Raw genomic sequence first — 8,171 nt, 5'->3', positions numbered from 1 at the left:
TTTTTATTAGTATCTGAATACCCCATGCAACATCCTCCCGACATATCTCCTAAATTTTAGTCACTGGATCCAAAACACCTCCTTAGAGAAGGCAAATGAGAATCTGAAAGAGCCTGTCTAGCTAGTCTGTCTGTCGTTTGGTTTTGAGTCCTCCGGATCTTTGAAATTCTTGTGCTCTCTTTGTCTTGTGTAGTTACTGAAAAGCTGAGTGAAGTGTTTGACCCTCCTATCAGGGGTATTGGTTTGATAGAGGCATTCACGAAGTGCACAAGCTGTTCAATGACAAGAAATTTATGTCCTGCAGATTGAGGCGGTCGGTGATAATTGCAGCTAGCGCCAGAGCAGCAGCTTTCGCCATCAGGACAGATGTTGACTCTGTCATCACCGCCTTGATGTCGTAGATGGTTCGAGTCGGTTGCACCTAGGTGTTGATGATGATGAAGACTCCAATTTCTAGTCCTTCTTGGCAGAAGGGCGGGAAGATCAGGCGAAGTTGATGCATCAGTGTAGCATCTGATGCCTTGTAGTAGTCCAGGAAGTTGGACTGTGTATGTGTCCAGCAAGCTCCTCCCGTATCTGTCCGCCTAAAACATTGTTGATGACTCATGTAAGTTGGTACCGTAATAAGTAGCATGCACGCCTGCCTTTTAAAATTATGCCTTATTTAGAAATTATAACCAAGCTAACAACCAAACTAATTAGTGATGATGAGCAAATTATTAGGTTTTTTTTTAACAGGCTTTAGTTAGCTAGTATTTCAAAACGGATAGAGTAACCTCTCGATCCATCGTCGGCACGAAAGGGTTCGTTTCTGTTTGCTCTATTTTAGCGATTGCCATTTTATCTAAAAGAAAACAGATTTAGCGATTGCAGCACGAGCACGACAAAATCTGGGACAAGCTAGCGAGAGACAGGCTTTGCTTTTGCCATACTACTCGACTACACTTGTGCAGCATCTCCGCGATCAGTCATGTGGGCTTTCCATAATAGGTGAATTTCACACGAGCCCTTCTGAACGGGCAAACAAACCTGTGGCTCCGCAAAGCTTCCCCCTTCGCAGCAGCTACAAAGTAGTAGTACAAACAGTTGCCAGGCACTCCCGGTTTCCCTTTTTTTCGCATTATTAGGCGAGGTTTGTCCGTCCTGCAAACATGGAGAGAAATTCCCCGCGATGCGCGCTCATCCCGTCGCGGACGCCAGGGATGGACCGCGACGCCTGCGCCGGAGACAGACACCGTTTGTGGCTTGTGACCGCGTGAGATGCCGAGCCTTTCGTTTTCCGTAGCCCGGTTCTGGCGTCCGTCTCTTTTCGTTGCGTATCTATATCACGAACACTCCATGCTTTTTGTTTAGTCGTCAGTCGTCACGGCACTGAGCGAGCGGTGCCAGCGATCGATTGTGGCACGGAGAAAATGACACGCGCGCGCGGCGTGTGTTTGACTTGTTGCGTGGGCGCTAAAGTTCGCAGCGAAATGTAGCACGCAAAGTGATGGTGGTCAGGCAGGGTCACACATTTTTCCCCCCCTAGAGGTTTATTCGAAGTGTTCCATGATCATAATTAATAATACTATAACTCATAGAGCCACGCCGTAGATCGGAGTTTCGCCCATCCTGAAGCTGGTCACTGAACAAGAACAAGTGACGCCATATAAAACGATGGGATGCGGTGCGGTGTTTTCACGTCTGCCTGTGGCTACGAGCTGCCACTGCAACTGCAAGCACACGGTTTTCCTGGTGCGTTTCCATTTCGGTACGTTAGCAGGATCGCGCCTCTCTGTGGCTCAGGCAGCAGGTTGTATATCCCGACGCGAACGCACGAGCTCGCTTGGTCGGTCGTCCGTTCACGACTTCACCAGAGTCACGACGCGACCCCGTATCTGGGGTGGTAGGAGAAGAATCCAAGCTGCGCGCGAGGACCGCACCGTCGTCCCCCGATGACTGCCCCTGTATCGGTCGCTCGAGACGCTACACCTGTCCGCTCGCTCGCCAGCTCGACCACTGCCGGCGCTCCACGCATACCGCGGTGTCGCCACCTCACCCAACCCCGATATTTACTTGCATACTAAAAAAAAACCTTAATAATGTGGCAGTAGTACAGTTCGTTTGCTTAACGATGGAAGAGTGCTGGATACACGGTTACACTACGTACACCTGACGCGTGCGTGAAGGTGCTCAAGGCGTCAACGTAGCAACGGTGCTGCAGCGCGTGAGGTGTGAGCACCAAGTGGGATACAGGATACAGCTAGCATATTAGGTTAGGGATGGATCGGACCGATGGAGTAGTCGAGTGGAAAGGGGTTCCCGAAACAACGGCACCGGCCTTCTCAGAAACGTGAATAGGAAATGGAGTGTTCATGTTCACGTACACGAAAGAGAGGCACGGGCTTGCTGCTTAGTCAACTTTGCTTGTTAGCATTGCACCGAATATGGCATATGATTTTATTCCAATAGCGCATTGCTTTGATAGTAGTATTAGATAGATAAAAGGTTAAAGCTTGAAAAAAACAAATGGACAGATAGAAAAGTTTCAATTTTTTTTAAAGAACCAAACAATGTGACTTGAGTATACTCAATTGATTGAGTTTCTCGTGGTGGAACCTGCCCACCCAGATCTCTCTTTACCCCCAAAAGGTAAAGCTATATGGCACTCGAGTGTTTCACGCGCTGTCCGCACTCGATTCCTTCCTGGCTGTCGGATCCATCGCCAACGCCTGCAGATCCGGGCCTCTCATGTTCATCTTCTCTAAGTCCGACAACCTTAGAAAGGGAGCTCCGGGAAGGTAGGCCGAGCAGGCGGTGGGGACAGCTTCCGGGCGGTTAGGGGCCCTGGCGGCGGTGGAGGCAAGCGGGCCAGGTTGGGGTGGGGGCGCCCATGGCCAGAGCTCGCCGCGGAAGGAGGGAGGATGGGAGAAGGAGGCCGCAGAGCTCCGCCGAAACCTTAGCACCGCCGCGGGGCGGTGGGTGATGCGAGGACAAGAAGGAATATGAACAGTACAAACAAAATCGAGTGTCCCCCCTCCCCCCAAAAAAAACACTCGCACTGACGAACTAAAAAAAACAACCAATCCAATGTTATAAAAAAAACGCAGCCGCGGAGCTCCGGTGAGACCTTAGCGTGGCCTCGACGGAGTGATTGGTGAGAGGAAGATGGGCACTAAAAAAAATCTGAGTGTTTCTCCCCAAAACACTCAAACCTCGTGTAGACAGACTGGAAAAAAAAACTATCGCAAAAACAAACAAACAATGCAACAGAAAAAAAAAAAAAAAACAACCAACGCAATCACACGCATCACGATGCCTAAACACGGAAACGGCGAGGGGCATAACAGGGCCACAACAGAAAAAAGCGGTCCAACAAGAAGCCACCCACGGCCGACATGGACCCAGCCCAGCAAAACACGGAAACGGCGAGGGCATAAAGCAAAAGCACCCCACACCACCGGTCGTGGGAGACCGTCTGAGAACGCGACAGACTGCGCGAGGGAGAGAGAAAGAGGGGAACAGAGAGCAGAGCAGCGCAGCTGCACAGAATTGTTATCGCAAGCTGCCTGCCTCCGCTGCCGGCCGCACTACCTAATCCCCGCGCTCGTTTCCCCACCGTCCGATGGCCGCCGTCACGCCGCCGCCGCAGTCGGACCCGCCGCCTAAGACGGGGCGCCCCGGCCTCATCCGCCGCCGCCGCGGCCAAGGGAGGAGGGGGCGGGGCGGGCGCCGCCAGGGGGCTGCTGATGGGGAAGTACGAGCTGGGGCGCCTCCTGGGGCACGGCACCTTCGCGAAGGTGTACTACGCGCGGCACGTCCGGCACGGGGGACAACGTTGCCATCAAGGTGCTCGACAAGGAGAAGGCCGTGAAGAGCGGGCTCGTCCCGCACATCAAGCGCGAGATCGCCGTGCTGCGCCGCGTGCGCCACCCGAACATCGTGCACCTGTTCGAGGTTATGGCCACGAAGACTAAGATCTACTTCGTCATGGAGCTCGTGCGCGGTGGCGAGCTCTTCTCCCGCGTCTCCAAGGGCCGACTCAGGGAGGGACACCGCGCGCCGCTACTTCCAGCAGCTCGTCTCCGCCGTGGGGTTCTGCCACGCCCGCGGCGTCTTCCACCGGGACCTCAAGCCCGAGAACCTCCCTCGTCGACGACCGCGGGAACCTCAAGGTATCGGACTTTGGACTCTCCGCCGTCGCCGACCAGTTCCGTCCCGACGGTCTGCTCCACACCTTCTGCGGCACGCCGGCATATGTGGCCCCCGAAGTGCTCGGCCGCCGCGGGTACGACGGCGCCAAGGCGACGTGTGGTCGTGCGGTGTCATCCTCTTTGTGCTCATGGCCGGGTACCTCCCTTTCCATGACAAGAACATCATGGCCATGTACAAGAAGATTTACAAGGGCGAGTTCCGCTGTGCGAGGTGGTTCTCCAAAGACCTTACCAGCTTGCTGACGCGCAATTCTTGACACTAACCCCAACACTCGGATCACTTTGCCGGAGATCATGGAGTCGCGCTGGTTCAAGAAAGGATTCAAGCCTGTCAAGTTCTATATCGAGGATGACCAGCTGCATAAAGTTATAGATGATGAGGATGGCCTGTTGGATATGGGACCGGCTGGTCCTGTTCCTCCACCATTGCCACCTCCACCACCGCCTCTACCTCCGCCAAAGGTTGATGGTGATGAATCAGGGTCGGACTCAGACTCGTCGATCTCATCCTGCCCTGCTTCTGTGTTATCTAATGAGAGCCAAAGGCCCCGTGGCTCGCTCCCACGTCCAGCAAGCCTTAATGCGTTCGATATCATATCATTCTCAAGGGAATTTAACTTATCAGGGTTATTTGAGGAGAAAGGGGATGAAGTGAGGTTCATCTCGGCTGAGCCCATGTCGGATATCATAACGAAATTGGAGGACATTGCAAGCTGAAGAGTTTCAAGTTGCGGAGGAAGGACTGGCGGATCTGCCTGGAGGGTACAAGGGAAGGAGTTAAGGGGCCATTAACAATTGGCGCGGAGATATTTGAACTCACACCTCCCCTTGTAATGGTGGAGGTAAAAAAGAAGGCAGGGGATAATGAAGAGTATGAGGACTTCTGCAACAAGGAATTGAAGCCAGGGATGCAGCACCTTGTCCACCATATGGTCCGAGCTCCAAGTATGCTTACCGATGCCGAGTAGGTCGAAAGGTAGTAATTTCCTTCACTTTTTCTTATGATGTTACTGATGCCATTCCTAATAATATTTTTAACAATATTTATTTGCATGATCCAACCTCTGTAGATTAAATCACATGTGTTCTACTTATGCTAATTCAAGCATGATATGTTTGCTTTGCTAATTCTGTGTGAACAGTCATGAATTTCTTGGCCCAGATATTTTCTTGCTAGTCTTTGAACATACTAGTTTTTGATAATTGCTTGTTGGAAACAAGCGAGGTCTGGAATTGTCTGCAGAATGATTACTTAAAATGCATCACCACTTGATCAAAATTAAAATTTATATACCATGTTCTAGTGGTTCTGCAGTTGCTTAACAGTTGATTTCTTTATTTCTAGGTATAGGTCACATGCTGGCTTCACTAAGATCCATGCATTATGAACACATGTCACGAGCACAAGTTATCTTTGGCATCCCAATTGATTAGTTTTTCGCCTAGCTTGATTGGATCTCTATTTCTGTAGCTATAGTTAGACCAGGACATTTTTCTATATCACATCTTCACTTTAAAGCTTCTGTTGTGATTATCCACATTCTGTTGAACTTACCTTCTCAGCTCGCAAGTAAAAATACAATGAACTTATTTTATGTTCTTATGCCAGCATTACTTCCATAATACTGCTGTTGCATCTAGCTGTGAGTAATCTACACCCCCTTTTTTACTGAATGTTATCAAAAATAAAGGAAGAAGGAGGGGCTCGTTCCTTTATTCCATAAGGAAACTTTCTCAGAAGGTTTCGAGCATGCTAGTCCAAATTTGGGAACTTTAGGGTGCATTTGGTTCCTCAACCAAACCTTGCCTACCCTTGCTGAGCAAGGATTTGATGCTGCTGCTGCTGCACTTGGATGTTTGGCTAGCTTTGTCTCAGTTCTCGTGGTAGCAAGAATTTCCAACGTTTCAGCTTGCTACCAGCGGTGAGCCAAAATGGCTCTCCTGAGGAAGCAAGTTTCTTGGAGCTTGTGCTGGTAGGGTAAAATAATCTTGCTTGGGAAACCAAACGTCTTATACTCTCTGTAGATAAACAATTCAGGTTTATGCGGTGTATCGCTTTTATCCCTCTATCATAAATTACAGTTACAGTGATGTTATGACTTCTTCCTGCATTAGAGTTATTCAGGTTTACTTGTGCGATGATGGCAGTAGGTTGTATTCACCATTTATTGTATGTCAGGAGCTGATTTGTGGGGTTTGTACTTTGTACATTGGTGGCTTTGTGTTAAATTTCCTCATTGTTGCATTATTGATCCATAATCATCATCTGTGTGCAGTTAATGATAACATCTACCTTTTTGGATCCATGTTGATCACTTAATTTGACAAATACAGTCATAATTATAATGAAAACATGGATCACATTAGCACAACCAAATCGTACGCATATCTGCAGCCACAATCAGGAGTTGCTACTTTCTTGGTCAGCTTAGTTGAATGAAATTTAAGCATGATTAATCCTTCCAGGCACACACACACAAAAAAAACATCATTTGAGCTTCTTTTTCTCTATCAATTGCCCTTTCTTGAACCTGAAGTTTTCTATGTCTTAAATCACTCTGCCTAATGTTCTTCACATAAATAAGTGGATCCGGTAGTAATACTATCATTCACTGGGATCATATAGTTATTAGTTCCTGCACATGGAAATATTTTGATTGTTCAGCTGTAGGTTTATTTGGGTATAGTATCAACGGATTTAAACTTCCTTTGTGGCCCGATGGGGCATATGAATATTAAAGCTTTGCAGGGTAATGTGATTGTATTCAGATGCACAAATTTCCTGATAGGTTATAAAAAAAATGGTTTGCTTGTCATGGATCAGCATGGATGTTTATTACGATTTCTGAAACTTGTGACAGGACTGCAGAATCGATTGCTTTATTATCTGACCATTTCCTTTGCTCACTGCAGGCTTTGAACTTAACAACAGCACTTCTTACGGAGCTACTGGTAACAGGAGTGACATTCGGAGCGGCATGAGGCTAGAGACACAGTTGAGCACAGCACAGCTGACCAGAAGAGATCGTAGTCGGAACAAAAATCTTGACCAGTTCCACACCACTGTAGTTCCTCAGATGATGAGCCCGACATCTCTTGACTGAATAACTTCTGTTCTCCACGAGGGCAAACAATGCCCGCCATGGAGGAGGGAGACTGGATGCGGTACATACTCCGGTGTCTTTGTTGGTACCTGAGGCTAAGTTGTTGCTGAATGTTGTTGTATCGCGGGTGGTGTAGTCCTGCTATTGGTTGTAGGCGCGCAGCAGGATAATAATAATTTGGTTAGGCTCTGTTCGACTGGCTGAAAAAAGCTGCTGCTGATTTGTTATAAGAGAAACAGTGTTTCATGAATGAAAATTAGTGCCGATAAGTTCAAGCGAACGATAAATCAGGTGCATCCTGGACCGGCACATCCACACGTGCTCAGCTCCGGCCTGATTGGGATTCCGAATCTTCGATTTCTGATGCCGCATAATTGTACAGTCCCGATTTGGAGAGGCGCCGATGTTTCGGACTCTGCAGGAGTCGTCTACCCGGGACAGGGAGGCCGGATTGGCAGGGAGTGCGGCGGCCCTAGTCGAGCACGTGAGCCGGCGTTGGGGCTGGGTGGCCTACCTACCGGCGCGCGTGGGCTGCCGGGCCCGACCAAGAAAGCGCCGTGTGCGGCTACGCGGGGCTCGGAGTTGGGCCCCCCACTTTTGTTGCTGCGCGCCTGCAGAGATAAAGATCGCATAATTATCGGTGATGAATGGGTTTTGTGTCGCCGTCCTATCTGTGACCGTGTTCTTTTTTCTGGATTCGCCGATAAGCACAAACGGTGACACTGACACTGACATGCGAGCGATGAAGAATGGAACGGCGAGGGCCGCGGATATGTCTGATATGGGTGGTGCTAAACTTTTTAGAGCGTCTCCCTGGTTTTTAGCGAGACAAGAAAAAACCTCTCGGCGATGTTAAATACAACAGAGTGGCGGA

The 8,171-nt window shown here is 49.3% G+C and overlaps 1 pseudogene; it reads left to right on the top strand.

The window, feature by feature from the left end:
- Positions 1-3,451: 3,451 nt before the first annotated feature.
- LOC136532747 (CBL-interacting protein kinase 19-like) lies at positions 3,452-7,468 on the top strand (annotated as a pseudogene).
- The last annotated feature ends 703 nt before the right edge of the window (positions 7,469-8,171 follow it).

Source organism: Miscanthus floridulus, unplaced genomic scaffold (genome assembly GCF_019320115.1).
Source record: "Miscanthus floridulus cultivar M001 unplaced genomic scaffold, ASM1932011v1 fs_698_4_5, whole genome shotgun sequence".
Lineage (NCBI taxonomy): Eukaryota > Viridiplantae > Streptophyta > Magnoliopsida > Poales > Poaceae > Miscanthus > Miscanthus floridulus.
Note: the sequence above shows the minus strand (reverse complement) of the source record. Positions and strands in the feature narration are given on the sequence as shown.